At 40.4% G+C, this 19392-nt stretch overlaps 1 protein-coding gene across 49 annotated transcripts in view; it reads left to right on the top strand.

Moving 5' to 3' along the window:
* The window catches only part of ptprsa (protein tyrosine phosphatase receptor type Sa), a 224388-nt gene that overhangs the window by 57827 nt on the left and 147169 nt on the right, over positions 1-19392 (top strand). For 21 of the 49 annotated variants that reach the window (XM_048182175.1, XM_048182163.1, XM_048182176.1 and 18 more), the window contains exon 1: positions 3168-3579. The exons of 2 other annotated variants lie outside the window; for them this stretch is intronic. The gene's annotated coding sequence lies outside the window, so the exon portion shown is untranslated. Of the gene's footprint in view, positions 1-3166; positions 3580-19392 lie in introns of those variants that run through there. 26 more of the 49 variants (XM_048182155.1, XM_048182152.1, XM_048182187.1 and 23 more) reach the window with 4 other exon arrangements.

The raw sequence follows: 19392 nt of genomic DNA, 5'->3' as shown, positions 1-19392 counted from the left end.
AGTGTATCTAAGGGAGAAGTCCTTTACAGCCTGAGTGTTTGTATGAGACAAATCTTGAGATATGGAGTGTGTGTGTGTGCTGGAGCAGATATGTGCTGATGAGTTCCTCTCAGTGGCAGGCGGTGTGTTTGCACTGCAGTGCTGCGGTGTAGCGGCCCTCTGACCTGCTGGGTAAACAACCAGAGAGTCGCTGACTCCAAATAAGGCCAACACATCCACGGCACAGAGCAGAGGCAACCTGCCATCCTTTACAGCTCACCGAACACACACACTCGCTCGCTCCCTTTCTTTCCGTTACTGTCTATCTGTAGCCTGACTTCTCTCCTCACATGATTTATTCAATGGAAATACTGTCATGATTTCATGTTGTTCCAAACCTAAATGTCTTTCTTTCTTCTGTAAAACACAAAATAAGATATTTAGCAGAATGTTCACGCTGCTTATTTCCAACAACAGCGTACCGTGATCAAGAGCAGTCAAATTCCAGTAAAATAGTCCGTATGACTTGTGAACTGTATTACAATTTGTCTGATGTCACATTATTTGATGATCATGTTTGTGTTCATTCAGATATTACGCCAGCATTTGACACCAATGATGACTGATTACACTAATTTGAATATGCAAATGAGATTTGAGAGCTGAGAGATTTTAATAATCAGATATTATATTTCACACTTTCAATAATAAATGATTTTGGTCTGTCCCTAAGCTCTTGTGTGAACATAGCACATGTAACTTTATATTTCCGTTCAGAAGGTGAACACAGTTTAATGCAGTCAATGTATGAAAAAGAGGAAAAACAGTCTACTATAAATCTCCTTTTGTGTTCCTCGGAAGATCTCGTCTGGCTTTGAAGAGATTTGAAGGTTGAGTATATTTTTGGGTAAACTATTTCTAAATCCATTCTCTTCCTCCACCTGACTTTCTTTTTCGTTCGGTCTCTTTGGCAGCGTCTGAACTGCACTGCCTCACTGGTTCTGCTCCTCATAATATGAATGTTGTTTGCTTTTTGCTTGAAGCTCTGAAAAATGCTTTTGCCTTCGAGTCCTTTAAGAATCTTTCTGCTGTTATCCTACTGAGCAACGGACCGCAGGCAGCCTGTGGCATCAACGAGTGTCAAATTTCACATTTCGGACACACCCCCCTGTTCCAGTGACCGTTAACTGCAGAAAGCACAGTACATCTCTAGTCATTTTAGCATTTGAACCTGCTCTCCCTGTGAGGGAAGAATGACCTCACCTTTGCATCTTTTGAAAAACAGTCATATTCTTCTTCGTTCAAAAGCGACAAGACGGTCACTTTAATATTTATGATACCGATCACAATGACCTCTCCTTTCACTGTGAATATATAGACCCCTTTGAGTGTGTGTGTGTGTGTGTGTGCGGAATGTCTGTAATGAATTCATAATCTCTGCAGTGGGTCTGTGTAGATTTCTATCAGGCAGCAGATAAGACAGTGCACTCTAATAGCTGTCAGTCTGCTTTCCTTCCTGGCTACGGATCAGTTCACTTTCAGTAGACAATTACACACATATATACACACTCACACACGAGGGGTTGTGTTCTCAGAAGCATGTTCTTCGCACAGTGGATCTAAAGATAAAGGCTGATGCATTTTCTGTCGACGGAGAGACTGCATTTGTTGCACGTTGAAAGGAGGTCCCCCAAGGCTCTGTACGAGGCCCCCTACAATTGATGCGTTTTCCCCCCTAAACTTGGCCTCCATCGTTTTTCTCCACTGTCAAACACTCCCAAAGTTTTGAAAGCACCTCTGCTTTTTGAAAGCAGCTTCAAAGTTCAGCATTCCGGAAAAACAGTCATTAAATACACTGCGATCGTATGTGCCCTGAAGCTACTGTACTTATGGAAGCTATTAAAACGATTGTGACACTAAACAGTGCTTTGTGAGTTAATGTTGTTTGTTTATTAGCTTCACATGCTAAATTCGATTAAGCTTTATGTATTGCTTTGCTTGGTTGCTGAAACGTGTTTATCTTTTGAAAAATATCATATTGTAGTTATACTCAAGCTATATTCAGCAGGTTCAAAATTTTGACCTATATTACCCTAATTATGCATCTAACTACATTTTGGATCTGAAAGAAAAATAAGCCGCACAATAACAATATAAAAATACTAATTGGCTGCTTTATCTAGTTGTACACTACACAGACGTTCCTAACCCACACACTGAAATAGCAAAGAGGCAAACATTTCCAGTATACAATGCTCATTATAGTCTTATGGATTGGCTGTGTCGAGAGGTAAGTGATCTTTATCATTTCCCACAGCGTCTTCAGATGCCTTTTCAGCCCGCTGAAATTTACCATGCTAAGCTTTCCACCACCTAGAGAACGGGTCGCGCTGTAGCGCTCGATTTATAAGCCTGATTAAACTAGGCAAGGGTGAGTAAGAAACATGAGGGAAATCAACATAAAATCACATCGCGCTTTACGTGGCGTTCCCGCTGATTGGGTCTCGGCCCTTTATGATGGCACAGATCACTGCGGCCCTTAAATAACGAGAAAAATGCGAGTAAACAATACTCCAGGGCTTCTCTGTAAAGGATGAGTTATTGTGCTAGGCCTTTGTTCATTGTTTGGGGCTGTAAGAGGCGCAGGCCTTTAACTTGCGGTGTGTCAACACACTATGTATTGTGAATGTCCCTGATAAACATCCAGTGGTGTGTTTTTTCAGTAGCTTCTTGGGCCAAAACACAGAGCTGTATTTGAAATTCATCTTTATTTGTTTTTTTCAGATGTAAATCATTTAGGGTTCCCAGTTTTCCTTCAATCATAAAATATTTCTCAATGGAAAGAAGTTAAATTATTCATCAGTTTTAATCTCTTCCTTACAGACTATAGTATAGAAATAGATTAAGAGATTATTTGGGTAAAGAGTAGGTCTGATTTCTTTCAACAGATTTAATTCTGATGGTTTAGCTGTAGTTATTTTCTCCAAATAAATCAGTGGTTACTATGCAAGAACATTCTTTTCATATGGGGCACATGTAAAACAAATGAAAATGAATCCGTTTAGAGTCAGTTTATTCCCTCCCGACTTCTTATTTTGGAGGTGGGATGGTTTTAGTGAGAGTTTCAAATGACAGATAGCTCATCTGTGCGCGCTCATGCACTGCAGAGCGGTGACGTGAGCGCGCAGAGGCCTCCCCCGCCTGCTCCGCTGTTTTGGGGAGGGTGAGCGGGAGAAAAGGGGGGCAAAAGAAACCCCCACCAAACTGCCCCTACCCCCAGCCGAAGTCCGGGACCTGAAAGAAAAGAATCTGATCCAGCTCTGGGACGCGGTGGACCGACAATCGACCGACATTTAAAGCTCTTTTTAAAGCGCGTGAAGAGTTTCGTGCGCTCTTGGAGAGTTTACGCACGGATGCCGTCGACTTACGAAGGATAACTGTTTTCTCCCGTTGAAAACTTCGCGTATCCAAGGAGTTATTTGGACAAACATCTCTGTTTTACATGGATGCAACATAGGACGCTTTTAAGAGGATTTATATGGTCGTGGTCGCATCTGCATCGATCCGAACTAAACTTATTTGGACCTGTGTGGAACTACTGTGAGTAAACATGATTTTCTATAGTCATTTATGTATACTTTTCGCATTTTTTAGACAGTTTCTAATCATTAAATATAATTATTTCGAGATTTTATTGATAAAATACTTGGTTTCGTTGCCTATCCCTTTGTGTATAATGAAATGTCTTGTTTTGGGAACATAATTTGTAGTAATTGAGTCTAACGGTTTTGACATGGCTTGCTTGTTAAGACTTCGGTAAAGTTGGTTTTATATTCGCACATTCGGACTTCTGATAAATTCCGACTTTCCAATAAATGTGCAATAAATTAATGTTTGCGAATTTTAAGCAGCGACATGATATTGACAACCAACGATTGTCAACTTACAACATTTTTCACAGTCGATAAAAATAGACAAGTATTGTTTTAATGGCATATTTACTTGTGAATGTCCACTGAATGTCCAATGTAGTGTGATTAACGAGGCTATTGAATACGGATGTCCGAATGTGCGAATATAAAACCAACTTTACCTAAGTTATTTACCATGGGGGACTTTTGAAACGTTGCATTATTTCTGTTTGGACTCTCTGAGACTCTATGAAGTATAAAAATATGAAATGCATGCAATGAAATCTACATCGTAGCTGTTCACTTTTGTCAGTTTAGACTTGTATTTTGGGCTTTTGGTTAGGTTAGAGGAATGCATTTTATATTTCTTAATTTTGTAAAATGACTACTAATGATAGATTTTGAACATAAAGACTGTAAAGTCAATCTCTGACAGTGAGGAATATTGGAAAGTAACTTTCTGGAGGTTTAAAGTAATAGCCACATTGACATCAGCTGCTAATGTGGAAATGTGGAGTAGAAAATAATATATTACACATTTTTTTTGGAGATTGTGCATTTTGGTTTTGAATAGGAAGCATGAGAAAGTAATTATTGCAGATAATGTTCACTCTATTCATCAAGAGTTGTTCTTGCAAAACTATTATGTTGAGGATTTTTGGCTGTATTTTCCTGGCAGCTTAATACTTTTCTGTAAGTTATGATCTTTTTCAGCCAAGTTGTGCCATGGCCTACAGACTACAGCAGTTTAATGTTTATTTTCTTTTGAAACGGTACCTACTTTCATACAGCAAAGGTTTTGGCGAGACTGGATGAAAGCATAGTGCAGGTATTGTCTTGATTCATTTAGTCACAGATAATGCGGACCTCATTAATCACTGTAATGTGACTTCAGGGGCCCCGCATCAGAATGAGTCTGGACTGAAGTGCTCTGGTTTTGCTTTTGAGAAAAGTTTGGCCTAACAGTTTGCTTTGATCTAAAAGAAATTTAGATTTAGACTTTGTTGACGTCTCATCCAATAACTTTGATGGCAAACATCTACTCTAGAAACTCCTCGAAAAGGACGGCCATCATTGATCCTTTCATGAAATGCGTGCCAGCTTATTTTTGAGCCTTAATGGCAAAAACGTGTTTGTTTTCAGAGTCGAAAGCTGGCTTTGTTCTTCGTTGCAACTTGCAAACTCACAAAGTATGTTGTAGATTCTAAATGTCACTATAATTGGACAATTTATCACAGCTGATCACTGTCAGATCTTGAGAGATGTTAAGACAAATGCGTAGGAATGCAGCCAAACAGAAGCCGTTAACCGTGACTGTGGTCTATAGACCTGTAGTTTGGCTCATTTGTCTTTTGTGGCTAAACAATAACACACAAGAAATCAATGAAGTCGGGTTGTGTCGGAATGAAGAAATTTTTCAGAGGATGTAAAAACTTGGTTTGGCGAACTAACTTTGATTTCCCGTGTGCACCCTGTGTCACCTCTGGACGAAAAGTTAATTGAATTGAGCTGAGGATATGAGTTCTGGTGAAATGTCTTTTGTAAGGTGTCTTCCCCAAGGTTTTGAAATTCATTTCTGTGAAGTTATTCCTTCTGGTGTCGTTTTTTTGTGTGTGTTTTCCTACACTTATCGCTGTAACCTTTTCCCCCCGTTTTAAATAGGGATCAAAGGACAGTGCCTCAGAGAGATTCTGGACACACTATGCCAAAATAAATATTCTCCCGACTTTAGAGAGAAGAGAAGGGCAGTGCTCTTGCATTTGCGTGCATTACAGATTTGGCCTGCTGTTTACATGAGCTAGAGTAGCTAATCATGCTAAATATAAAATGTGTGTCGTGCTTTAATGACCGCCATCTCCTATTTCAGTTTATTGAATTTAGTTTTCTTTTAGCATTACAGACCTCGTAAGGTGTCTTATATCACTTCCTAAAGTACGTAAAGGCACATTTGATAGAATAGTGTTGTGCACAGCCTTGTATTCAATGGCGCCATAGTGCAGGAAATGCTAATGGAATGGTAGAAATATCAAAACAACAATTATACAAAAAGCTCCCTCTCACAGTGGTTATTGTAACCCGTGTGTGCCAATGTGATCGTAGTCGTAGATAAAATTAGGCGAGTTTGTGTAACAGCGAGAGCAGTGCAATTATCAGCTTGGGTTTTGAATGGCAGATTCAGTGGTGGCGGTAATGGCAGCTGCGCTACAGCTCCTCACATTATCAGCAGAAAAGGGAGTGGAAGAGAGATGTTCACCAGCGCCTAAGCTCTGCCAGCTAATTGTGTTTATTCCTCTTAATTTGTCCCGAGTGCTAAATCGGTGCTCTTCAGCTCACGGTGGGTGCAATTTGTCTGGTGGTTATAAAAGAACGAGTGCCTTGTCTTTGAAATGAGCTCTTCTGGTCTTAATGCGTCCGTTGCTTGCGTCCACACGCACGGTCGGGTTTTTCTGCCGCGGTTTTGCAGTCTTCCGCCACGACCTGAGGGACAAGCGGTCAGTCTGCCGGAATTATCCAGCACTTGTTGAGACGTGTTCCAGAGAAAATTGCAACATTGCCCATGACAGGCCTTGTTGAAGATGAGGAATAGCCTCTACTGGTAAATTATATTAACTCTCTGGCCTATGTTGCCCATTCAGTCCAACAGGTTAGCACCGAATCCAAGATAAGACGCCAAGCAACCTGCCCCTGCTGACGGGATTGATCCATCTCGCCCAAAGTTTAATTTCATCTCACGGTTGGCCAGTTGCCTACGTGACGCTGCAGGACTGATTGTCCAGTCTCTGGGTACTCAGTACTGCAGCGGTGCTGATAAAGCCAAAAGCTACTACCTTCTCCCCACACACCCTTGCAAGGCCTAAGCTTAAACCCCTCACCGCAAGACTGGATTTCAAACCAATGATATGCTCCGCTTGCTCCGATGCCGCTGTGATAATGCGTTCATTACGGTAGGAGGGCATTATATCCGCGTTATACCCTACCCCTCCCAACAGCCTCGATATGTTTAGCTCATTCATTGAGGGCACTTGTTGTTTACCCCCACCATGACGATTTTTCTGCTTTCTGCTCTTTAAGTATGATGACCAGCTGGCACTCCAGGTTGACGGGCATCCCGCCCACCCCCAGGGCGTTTAGACAATGCAGATCTGCCATAAACACGCCCCACCTTGGCTTCGATCTGAGTTATGACCCCAACGAGGGTTGTGGAGACGGTCTCCACCCTGTTCTCCGTGGCTGGAGGTCAAGATGCCATCTGTGATTGGTCTGCTTATTCTCCACTTTGGCTCGATAGTTTACAGACCCCAGTGAACCAGATTGAAGGGTTGGATCCTTATTTGATAGACTTGGAGTGCTTGTGACCTTTCTGTAGGGCGACTCCAAATGAGGAGCAAAGTCATTAAGGGGAACCAAAACAATAAAGACCACAAATCCAAGGTAGAGTCCTCTTGAATATCCCATTGGGCAAATGAAATGCTTCTAGTTTAGGGGTGTGTGCTAGTTTAAAACGGTTATTGCTTGGTGAGGCCTGGGGTGATTGAACTTGCTGGGGCGAAGACAGGGTGTTGGTTCGGCAGGTTTTGTTTGGGACCAAGTAGAGTTGAAGGGGTTTATAGTGACCCTATAGAAACCTCAGGGCCCAGTTAAGGGGACAGTTTTCAGGATGAGGGGCTTTTTCATGTGCTAAAAGCTGCTAATCCGCTGGCCTTTGTATGGGAGCAGAAAGCTCGGGGCAAGATGGGAAAGCCATGGCTTTTTCAGAGCCCAGCCTTTTGTTGTCATTTCACCCAAATCAGGGGACATCTGTTAGGATCGGGGGTAGATTCCCAGCTGACGGTGGGGAACGGGGCTGGAAGAGGAGGAGGAGGAGGAGGGAAGGACAAGATACGCTGGTGGGGGTGGGATGTTTGAGGGCTGATGGATGTGTGTAATTGTTTGTAATGCAAGCATGAAAACATGGGCCTCTGGGAGCCGGAGCCACATTTGTATGTGTGTGGACAGAGGGGCCTTGTAGTTATGAAACAGTCAGTCAAGTGTAGATGGGGTTAAACACGAGTAAATACCTGCCTGTCAATGCAAGCCATGCTCCCTTAATTAGGAATGACAAAATGGTTTGACAGCAGAGAAACAGGGAGCGCTATAGCCTCTAACTAGCACAAATGTCAACATGTGATTAAGCTCTGTTGGAAACTCATTACGTTGCTGAAACCCGGATCTGTTTTTCAATAAAAATCACATCTCTTTTTGTTCTAGTCATTGCTGAATTAGTGTGTGATCTTACTCAAGTACATTTTTTCCATTTGCATGTGTGCATTACGAGTAAGGAGTATTACTGAATTCAAACACTTCCAATGTGTGACTCAAAAAAAATGCATCCAAGCTGCATTTAACCCCAAAAATGGAATGGAAAAAAAAATATTTTTTTCATAAACAAAAGGTTTTGTGACACTATTTGAATGACAATTAAGCACATTTTTAATCTAAACTCCTATTACTCTTATGCACCTGAATATATTAAAACAAAATTTTGTTATTTGTATTTTTTTTATTGCTTAAAATGTGTTTAATTGAAGTATTTGTCTCTCTTCTTGAAGTGTGGTGTCTATGATTATTACTTGGTCCAACTAAATATGATTTTATGTTTTGTTTTTCGAGCACAAAGAGTTAAAGGTAGAAAAACAGTATGTTCAGTCCTGCATGGCATTTCGATTATGGCACTTTGTAATTATAGCTGTACTGTGTTCTTGGAGTGAACAAGGATGCGTTCTACACGACTGAGTCAGGGATGCTATGGATTCTGCGTCAGCGGGGCGTAAAAGAGCGAGTGCGAGGGAGTTCACTCTCTCTGTCTCTTCAAGCGAGAGGGAAAGATGATTTGCTACGAGCAGAACATCCCCCAACCCTGCCCTCATGCGATATGACATTTTGACGTGTAAATACAAGACCTCCAGGACACCGACTGTCCTCGGGCTGATAACATCATTAACTCTGATTTAATTGCAGCATTGAGACGCCACCTGAAGATGTTCATTGTATTCGTGTGTATTCGGATATGATGCATCACCTCTGGCCGACAACATGTTTGTTTTTTTTTGCTACTTTTCTGCTTTTTACCCCTGCCATGGAGAACACAATTGGAAAGTTAGATACAATGAGATAAACAAATCAACTTGTGTATATTGTACTGCATGCACAGATAATCCATTTTAAAAGCAATACTGCCTCTGGGGGAAAAAAACGACAACCTGCCAATATTGCGACACCAGATTAGTTTGTGCCAGGATGGAGGTGGTCATCTTATTTGTTTGTTTTCCTAGAGGCTTCCTTTGCGTTTTCGAATTTTTCGTATTCTCCCATTTTGCTCATAAATGAGGCATGGAGCCATACTCGGCGCTTTGTCATGTAAGTGGGGATTTGCAGGGAATTAAATCCCTCCACCGCCGAGATTACCGAGACTAATATCACCTTGCGATCTCCTTTTATTAGCTCCATTACATCCTCCGTATTCTGACCTTGTTTCGGCATTGACTGCAGCTCTTACATGGAAGTTTTATCTGCCCGTTGGGGACGAGGATGGAGCAGAAGGAAGGGGTTGAATCACAGACAGCATGAATGAATGAGGAGATGAATTGCACGTTATCTTCCCCCTGCCTATTCAGAGGCGATAATGTCGACAAACGGAAGGGTGTAGCCTGCGCGGGCAGATTACAGAAAACTAAACGAACAAGAGAATGTGCATTGGATAAAACATGCATGCAGTTTAAGAACTGCTCCTCCACTTGGACATGTCTGTAGCTTTGGGGATATTAGGAAAGTTGTTTACACGACACCGGTTTTAAGTAAAATCTAGAGATGCACCGACGTATCGGCCAACAGTCGGTATTGTCCGATAAAAGCTATTATTATCGCTATCGGCTGATTGTTTAAAAATTGCCGATGATCAGGGCCGATTATATCCTGTCAATCAAAAGGGTGCGGGAAAAGATGTTCAGACTGCAATTCATATGCATACTGTGTGTGAAGAAAATCACTCTTGTGTTGAATTTAGTTAACGCATTAACAGTTAAAAAATAGTGACGTTAAAGCAGGCTCTTTTTGACCCTATGAATCACCAGTAGTTCAAGCCAGGGTTGCCAGGTCTGTTGTTTTTTTGCTACATCATACATTATTTGTAGCGCCTCCCATCCAATAATCATAAAGAGCTTTGTGCTTTGTTTTCAAATTCTGTCCATTTTATCATGAAATTCAAATAATAAATGGCGTTTTGACGCTCTAAAATTTGACGTGTCAGATCATTGTAACGCCTCAGTTTCTTCCTCTTCAATACAAGTTATATCTCGACAAACATGAATATATATATATATATATATATATATATATATATATATATATATATATATATATATAACACTAGCTTATTTACTGTTAATTATATGTTTGTGTAAATTTGCCATAAAGACGAGTGCTTTATGAAAACTACCTTATGTAATACTAAGCTTTATACAAACATTTCAGTTTTATTTGAGTGTATATTATATCTGAAAATAAACAGCAGCTGAATATAATACCTCTGTTGTTAATTGTAACCTCTAATATCGTAGTGTACTGTAATGAGAGAGTATAGTTTAAAGCATTATTTGGAAGAGATTTTTTTCCTTAAAAAAACTCAAACTAACGGTATCAGTATCGCCAGAGAAATATAGTAATACATGTTCACAAATTTGTACTTTTGTAGTTTACACAGAGATGATAACGTATCATTTTCAAAAGCTTGCACTTTGAAACCAGTTTTCAAAAGTTTGCATTTTCAGGCTCCCAAAACTCCATTGTCAAGTAAATGAATGGCCAAATCAGATAAAAAGTTTTCAGTTTTTACTAAAGATGCACCGATACGTGTTCAGTCTATAGCCGCTTAGTGTTTCTTTACAAAGTGACATCACCAGAGGTTTTAGTCATTTTTGCGGATTCGTGTGAACAGGGATTGTTTTGACAATGTCATCTGTATGAAAAACACAAAGGAAAAACGTTTTCATTTTTGGAGACAATAAACTTTTAGCATTTAGATAAAGTACAAAATTTTGAAGTAGTTCCCCCGAGAAACTTTGCGTTCCCTGAGAAACTTTGCGTTCCCCCGAGAAATTTTGCAGTCCCTGAGAAACTTTGCGTTCCCCCGAGAAATTTTGCGTTCCCTGAGAAATTTTGCGTTCCCTGAGAAACTTTGCGTTCCCCCGAGAAATTTTGCAGTCCCTGAAACTTTGCGTTCCCCGAGAAACTTTGCGTTCCCTCGAGAAACTTCGCGTTCCCTGAGAAACTTTGCGTTCCCCTGAGAAATTTTGCAGTCCCTGAGAAACTTTGCGTTCCCCCGAGAAATTTTGCAGTCCCTGAGAAACTTTGCGTTCCCCCGAGAAATTTTGCGTTCCCTGAGAAATTTTGCGTTCCCTGAAACTTTGCGTTCCCCGAGAAACTTTGCGTTCCCTCGAGAAACTTCGCGTTCCCTGACGAAACTTTGCGTTCCCCTGAGAAATTTTGCGTTCCCTGAGAAACTTTGCGTTCCCCCGAGAAATTTTGCAGTCTCTCGAGAAACTTTGCGTTCCCCCAAGAAATTTTGCGTTCCCTGACGAAACTTTGCGTTCCCCCGAGAAATTTTGCGTTCCCTGACGAAACTTTGCGTTCCCCCGAGAAATTTTGCGTTCCCTCGAGAAACTTTGCGTTCCCTGACGAAACTTTGCGTTCCCCCGAGAAACTTTGCGTTCCCTCGAGAAACTTTGCATTCCCTGACGAAACTTTGCGTTCCCCCGAGAAATTTTGCGTTCCCTGACGAAACTTTGCGTTCCCCCGAGAAATTTTGCGTTTCCTCGAAAAACTTTGCGATCCCCCAAGAAACTTTGCGTTCCTTAACGAAACTTTGCGTTCCCCCGAGAAATTTTGCGTTCCCTGACGAAACTTTGCGTTCCCCCGAGAAATTTTGCGTTCCCTCGAGAAACTTTGCGTTCCCTGACGAAACTTTGCGTTCCCCCGAGAAACTTTGCGTTCCCTCGAGAAACTTTGCGTTCCCTAACGAAACTTTGCGTTCCCCCGAGAAATTTTGCGTTCCCTAACGAAACTTTGCGGTCCCTCAAGAAATTTTGCGTTCCCCCGAGAAATTTTGCGTTCCCTCGAGAAACTTTGCGATCCCCCAAGAAACTTTGCGTTCCCTGACGAAACTTTGCGTTCCCCCAAGAAATTTTACGGTCCCTTGAGAAACTTTGCGTTCCCTGACGAAACTTTGCGTTCCCCCGAGAAATTTTGTGTTCCCTCGAGAAACTTTGCGATCCCCCAAGAAACTTTGCGTTCCCTGACGAAACTTTGCGTTCCCCCAAGAAATTTTACGGTCCCTTGAGAAACTTTGCGTTCCCTGACGAAACTTTGCGTTCCCTGACGAAACTTTGCGTTCCCCCGAGAAATTTTGTGTTCCCTCGAGAAACTTTGCGATCCCCCAAGAAACTTTGCGTTCCCTCACGAAACTTTGCGTTCCCCGAGAAACTTTGTGTTCCCTCACGAAACTTTGCATTCGCTGTAACAAAGGATTTTTCAAGTAGAAAGACTGAAATGGTATTTTCTCGTAAAACATACTCCAGTAATTTTAGTTTTATTTTATTTTATATATAACCTTGAATAAATATTTATTACAGTGCATGTTTAGCTTGAAAGTTTACCTTTAACTTGCTAAAATGTCACTTTACAAAAGTCGCTAATGCTATTTTTGCGTGGTTTTTCATCTGCCTTTTTACCTTTGAGTACGTGTGCATGAAATACGCACGCTGCACAAACTCTCGAACAGCGTCCGCAGCCTTCAAGCTCAGCTAATAAGCTAAGAGGGCCTGTACATTGTAAACCACTGTGCTCTTGTTCTCTAAATAGTCGTCAGAGAGAGATGTGTTAGTAATTCGTAGCAGAGGGCAGCCTTGTTTGAGTTTAGCACGACAGGCTTTGAAAGTGATGGATGGCCGTCTTTCCCTTTGTTTATCGCCGCAGATATCTGAATCTTAAAAACCATGAAAGTGGGAGAAAGATCTGGGAAATCAAACTAAATTTATTCATCCGGAGATCCGAAGGTCAAGCAAACATGTTTTTGTGTGCGTGTGTGACGAGCCCCGTGATTCAATTACTGGATGTTTTGAGAAGGGATTTGTGTTGCTCATATAGGCAGATGTATTGTGGATTACATTTTACCTTATAAAGTGCAAAAGAACTGAGCCATCTGATAAGAATATTACTTATATGAATAAAACAAATCACAGACTGTTGTTTGTGCAGCATTTGTAAAAGGTTCTCAATCGATGTAGACAGGAGGCTTCATATTTCAGTTCATGCATCTTCACTTGGATTCCATTCCTGTGGCTTTCTGCTGTGTAGCTCCGCCCACTGAGGAATCTAATTGGTCCAAAATCCTGCTACTCATTAAACATCAAATAGCTTCTGATTGGTTGTGATTGTCTCATCGTGCAGAGTTTCATGGTTATTGTAAACAGGCAATCACTTTTTTTGGAATATATATATATATATATATATATATATATATATATATATATATATATATATTTTTTTTTTTAAATTTATTATTATTATTTTTTTTAAATAATTAAATAAAAAAATAATTGGAATTGTTTTTAATTATCTGACTTCTTTTTTTATCATATACACATGGTACTAAATCCAAGGTAATTATTATACTTATTTATTTATTAAATATAAGAATAAACAATTATATATAATTAATTCTAATTATTAATTAATATATATAACTTATATAACAAGTCAGTCATTTCCATTATTTTATTCCAGAGCCGGTTCCCGATTCCTGAGCCTAGTGTTTATTTGAGTGCGTTTTCCCCGGTAATGATGACTGCAATGTCTCCTGACAGGAGTTTTAAACACAAGACAAGCAAAACCAGCAATGAATCCTATAAAATCAGCAAGCATTCGTGTCCAAGGAGCGTACGCAGGCATCCGAAATAGAGCGTATCGATTTCCCTGCCCGTGCCAAACATGCATCGCATGCACACACACACGCACACACACTCTCTGGAGTGGAAGTGTTGGCAGCGTTCGACGGGATGCATGCGGCAGCCCAACATCAGAGACTCCTCTCTTTGTGTCTGCACTCCCGCAGTTCGCGGGGTGAGGAGAGACTCGGCCGCTCGTACGGCTTCAGTTGCAGTGTGTGGAGGAGGGTGGTGTGTATGTGCAAGCCGTGTATTAATAATCTCTTGCTTCATAGATTCACCGTGGGCTTAATCTCGCTGGTACGTGCTGCGTTTTAGAGGTCAGAACCAGACGCTCGTGTAGCTTCTGAAGGCCGGTGTTTCTGCAAAACCTAGTGAAAGGCTTCACTGCCTACTGAGACGATTTTGTATTTAATTTGTCTTTTTAGATTTCTTTCTTTTTTTGTTTTTCCAACAAAGGGTCAGTGAAAGGAGGTCCTTAACTATATATATATATATATATATATATATATATATATATATATATATATATATATATATATATATATATATATATATTCCATATATATATATATATATATATATATATATATATATATATATATTCCATATATATATAAAATATTCGAAATAAGCAACAAGAATTAAACTTAAAAATGTTTAAAAATAAATAGTTTCCTATTATTATTCCTAAATAATTTACATATTGTATTAGATATTATACATTTTAATAATTTTATTATTATATATTATTTATAAATTTTATATTTATAATTTATATTGAAATTTTAAAAATAATAATTACTTAATGACTTTTTAATAATAATTATTTTAAAAATATTAAAAATATAAAATAACGAGCTGATTTTTGTTGTAGCTTTCAGTATTTAGCATATTTATCATCAACATTTCTTTTTCTACATCTGCCATTTTTGATTGTATTTTTTAGCTATTTACTTTCAGTGAAATTAAATTCTTAAAGGGTTAGTTCACCCAAAAATGAAAATAATGTCATTAATTACTCACCCTCATGTCGTTCCACACCCGTAAGACCTTCGTTCATCTTCGGAGCACAAATTAATAGGGCTGTAACGATATGCGATATAAAACCGAAATCGCGATACGCAGGTCCACGAACCTGTATCGCGATGTGAGAAGGCAGAATCGCGACACACCCCTTCCAACTCCCAGAGTTATCCTGTCTCAATCAGCTCTCTAGTTCAGTAAGTGTTTCGCGCACACATTGAATCTTGCAAGCAGGTTTAAACGTTTCTCATGTCAGTCTCTTGCATGGTCGCGTGAGAAAAGTCGTGGCTTTCTTTCACCGCAGTGCCACAACAACAGCTGTGCTCACAGAAAAGCAAAAGACGCTTGCGATGCTTTGCTTTAAGAAGTTCTGTGGGGCCGTTCACATATTGCGTCTTTTCCGCGTGCAAGTCCGTTATTATTTTCAAATGTAGCCGCGTGGCAGGCGTGCTCATAATGGGATCAACGCGGTCGCGACGCGCATGCAATTCTCAACTTCTCAGAATGCCGCAAGCGCACCGCAGGTCGTGTGACAAGAATCAACCGATCAGCTATGGCCTTTCCGTAACAAAACATCAAAAGCTCAGCCGAACAGCTGATCATAGCTGTACATGGTGGTTTTTATATCTTATCTCCATCAATATATCTCGTAGTAGAACTAATGCAAGGGCTAGAAATCATTTATCCTTTGCAGAAACATCCTGTTCCTCTTGGAGAGCTCAGTTCATGGTTGCATAGCAACGACCGACGCCACGGGAGCGCGAGCGCTTTGGGAAGAAGGAGAAGCGGTGCGGCCGCGCCTTCCACGCGTTTTTAGACGCGATATGTAAACGTCTAAGTTCATGTTAAATTTAACATTTTTTTTCAGTGACAGACAGCCCTATTCAACTGTTAATTTGAATACAGAAGGTTTTTATTAAATTTTTATATTTATTTATTTTATTGAAATGTGATCTTGTATGTACAACAAGGAAAATTATTGAAATTTGTTCATGTTTTTTTAATAAATCTTGTTTGAATTTCAGTTTCATTTTGTTCAAAATATCGTGATACGTATCGTATCGTGAACTCCGTATCGAGATACGTACCGTATCGGGACCTGAGCGTATCGTTACACCCCTACAAATTAAGATATTTTTGATGAAATCCGATGGCTCAGTGAGGCCTGCATAGCCAGCAATGACATTTCCTCTCTCAAGATCCATTAATGTACTAAAAACATATTTAAATCAGTTCATGTGAGTACAGTGGTTCAATATTAATATTATAAAGCGACGAGAATATTTTTGGTGCGCCAAAAACACAAAATAACGACTTATTTAGTGATGGCCGATTTCAAAACACTGCTTCAGGAAGATTCGGAGCGCTGTGAATCTGTTGTGTCCAGTTAATATATTGAATCTATTACAGTGCATATACGAAATGCTCCCTCTAGAGTTAATTTCTCTAGAGAACTAACGTGCTGTGGACACTAAATGACTTGCCTGAGGTAAATATAATGCTATATGAGATATTATTCTCAAGCTGTTTTGTTGATGTCTTTTTGCAGTTGAAACACTGGTTGAGATATTAACATGTAAACATATCGATTGGTTGTCTCTTCTTTTGCATTTTTTACTAGTAGCACACAGCGTTGCATTACCGTGTGCGCCCCCTTCTGGATTGGAGTGTGGATCGCCTGTGTTAGACTGTCATCTTCATTTATACATATTGTTTCAAAGCAGCTTCACAGTGACAATAGGAAAATTCTTATCGAGCTAAAGTTGGTTTTTGATTGAATCACTTCTATTGTAAAAATAGTTTACTTTAGGGGCCGCTTAAATGACACCTTTCCTACTGAAAACCGAATACCTTTAATGTATTCTTGCTGTTCATTTACATGTTTAGTTTATAGGTTTGAGTGTGTATGTGCGCACTTAAAAAACTGTATTCGTCATCTGACTGTATGCACTGAACATGACGTCCGCAAACAGCTTGAGAATAATATTTCACGTAGCATTACACATTTGGTAAATGTTTTTTTGGTACTTTTTGGTTTTCAGTATATTCACGAACAACATTTTATTTTCTCCAGGCACGTTGCAGTGAATTCTGAGATTTACTGCCAAATGTGCATGTGATACTGCCTTCAGATCTGTCCCAAATGAGGTGTCTTAGAAGGTAGCGTAATTACATTTGGAATAGCTTTAGCTTTGGCCGCGTGCCTATCGTGCGCTTAAACGCTGCAGCTCATAGTCGTGTTTGGAAGGAGTGTGTGCTAGTTGGTGATATATGTGTAGTGGCAGAGGAATAGATTCCACTCTCCCATGGGCGTCCGGCTTATTACAGTGTGACCAGTGAACAATGGCTGTATACGTCCCATTTATCTATTTGTGTCCTCCGGCGATGTCCAGCGCCACATTTATCCGACCGGCTCGGGATGAAGCTGCGCGGAGTGGCCGAATCCACCCTACGCCGAGTCACACGGATGCCCACTCAATTATCAGAGTGCCAGCGATGTGCTCCGATATTCTGTCACCTCCTAATTAAAGGCCGCCTAAATTGAGACCAGGGCATGCGGTTTTTCCTAAGTAAAGTCAATGCCTGGATGAATCAATACACAAACACAGCACCACGAAAAGGGTACAAAATAGAGTTTTACCCTTTTAAAAAGGCATTTTATTTGCTTTTTCAACAGGAGGAAGTCCGTAATCTTTCAGAAAATGCTGTTCTCAGTTTGTCAATGATTTAAAGGCTCCAAATGATTTTACTACCATGATGTCACAATTGTATCTAATAGTTCCTGCTCCATAGAACATGGATTCGTGCCTTTATTGCTTTAAAACATAATGAGACCCCAATTTGTACATGCGTCATGATATTTTAGGGCTGATTCATGAGAGGTGCATTACGACGACATGAAAGAGAGCCCAAATGACCTGGTGGTCTCATTCGATATGCTTTGTGTAGATTATAAGATGATGAAATGATCTGTTAGGCTTCGCGTGTGTGTGTGTGTGTGCGTGTTGTTGTTCATGCGTGTGTCGGCGCAGGCAACAGCGTGTGTGCTGGCGGGGAGTTCCGGTCGGTGTGGAACGAGGAGGCGAGCGTGTGAGCGTATGTGATGCACTCATATCCGCCGAAAAGAAGAAAAGGAAATGCAGAAAAAGATAATGAGTGAAAATGGAAATTGCAGTGCATTAAGACTAAAAGTGGCCACAGAAAATATTGAAAGGACACATTTTACTAGGATTTTACAGCCAGGACGATGCTATACGGTTGCTAATGTGCTCTATAAGGTGCTGCTATGTGTTCTGAGACGTTTCTAGGTGGTGGCTTAGGTCAAAAGAGCCTGATATCGTGTTTTAATGGCATACGGATGGTGTCATCTGGGTCTTAATTGTGTCAGATGACTGAATTTGACAATCGTTGAGATGTACATGCCAGTTAAATTAACCACAGCACTCCGCTCGAGCCTAGACACACGTATTAGCAATTAAATTGTGTGTCTCCGCATTTGGTGCCAGTAAATTTTCATTTCACTTCAGCTTGGTTCGCATTTGCTTAGCTAAAAGTTAGCTTTAGCAAAACAACAAGCTCAAGGTGTCTTGTGACTCAAACACAGGAGCTTTGATAACTCAGATGGTGGCATGCTTGTAATTTTCCCGAGCTAATATTGTTAACGTCTAAGTGTCTAGTGAACAACATCTCTGTTAGCCATGAGGACACCACAAAGGTTTGTGGCGCTCTTTCAGATTCCAAATAAGGAAGCATCCCAAGTATGTTTCATGTTGTTTGGCGTCTTTCATGTGGCTCCTTTACTATTTCTTCCCATGCAGCCATCTGAGAATCGCGTTTGATGTCCGTTGCCATGTTGTGAGAAGCTCCGTGCGGGACATCGGAATCTTCACGCCAGAAAGTTCCAACAACTCCGAGAAGCAGCATGGTGACTTCCTAAACGACTCTGTGGGTGAAGTGAAAATTTGGGGATCGTTGTGAGCAGCTGGAAAAACTCAAACTAGCCAGTAATAGTGTGGCATAAGCGTATTAGAGCTCAACTACCTATTATTATGGTTGGGAAAAGTGTGAATTTTAGTGTAACATCCCAAGACTACAATTAAAATAATTTATGATTAGTCCAGGTGTCCCACTGGGTTATGTCCTTGGCCCTATTGTTTTTCACTTGAAATTACAGTGACTTCTACAAATCAAGCATTAGTCATGTTTTATTTATTTGTTCTGAAGTGAAATACCCCTAGTATATGTGTTCACTAAAAACATCCAGCATAACGGTAATAATTGTGTGTCTAGTGGAGCTGCTCAAGGAGGGCTATTGATTTTCTTCCTCTCTCTCCGGCTTGTTTTTCTTTATTTTGCCTTTGGATTCCAGCTTGGTGTGGTCGGCTCTTTCACAACCCGTTGTGAGGTTTCCTCCTGCTTCTTGGATGCCGTTCAAGCTGGAAAATAGTAACACAAGTGAAATTCGATTACGGTGACAGAAATGATGCTCATTTAAA

Source organism: Megalobrama amblycephala, linkage group LG2 (assembly GCF_018812025.1).
Source record: "Megalobrama amblycephala isolate DHTTF-2021 linkage group LG2, ASM1881202v1, whole genome shotgun sequence".
NCBI lineage: Eukaryota > Metazoa > Chordata > Actinopteri > Cypriniformes > Xenocyprididae > Megalobrama > Megalobrama amblycephala.
This window is presented reverse-complemented; position numbering and strand designations above follow the sequence as displayed.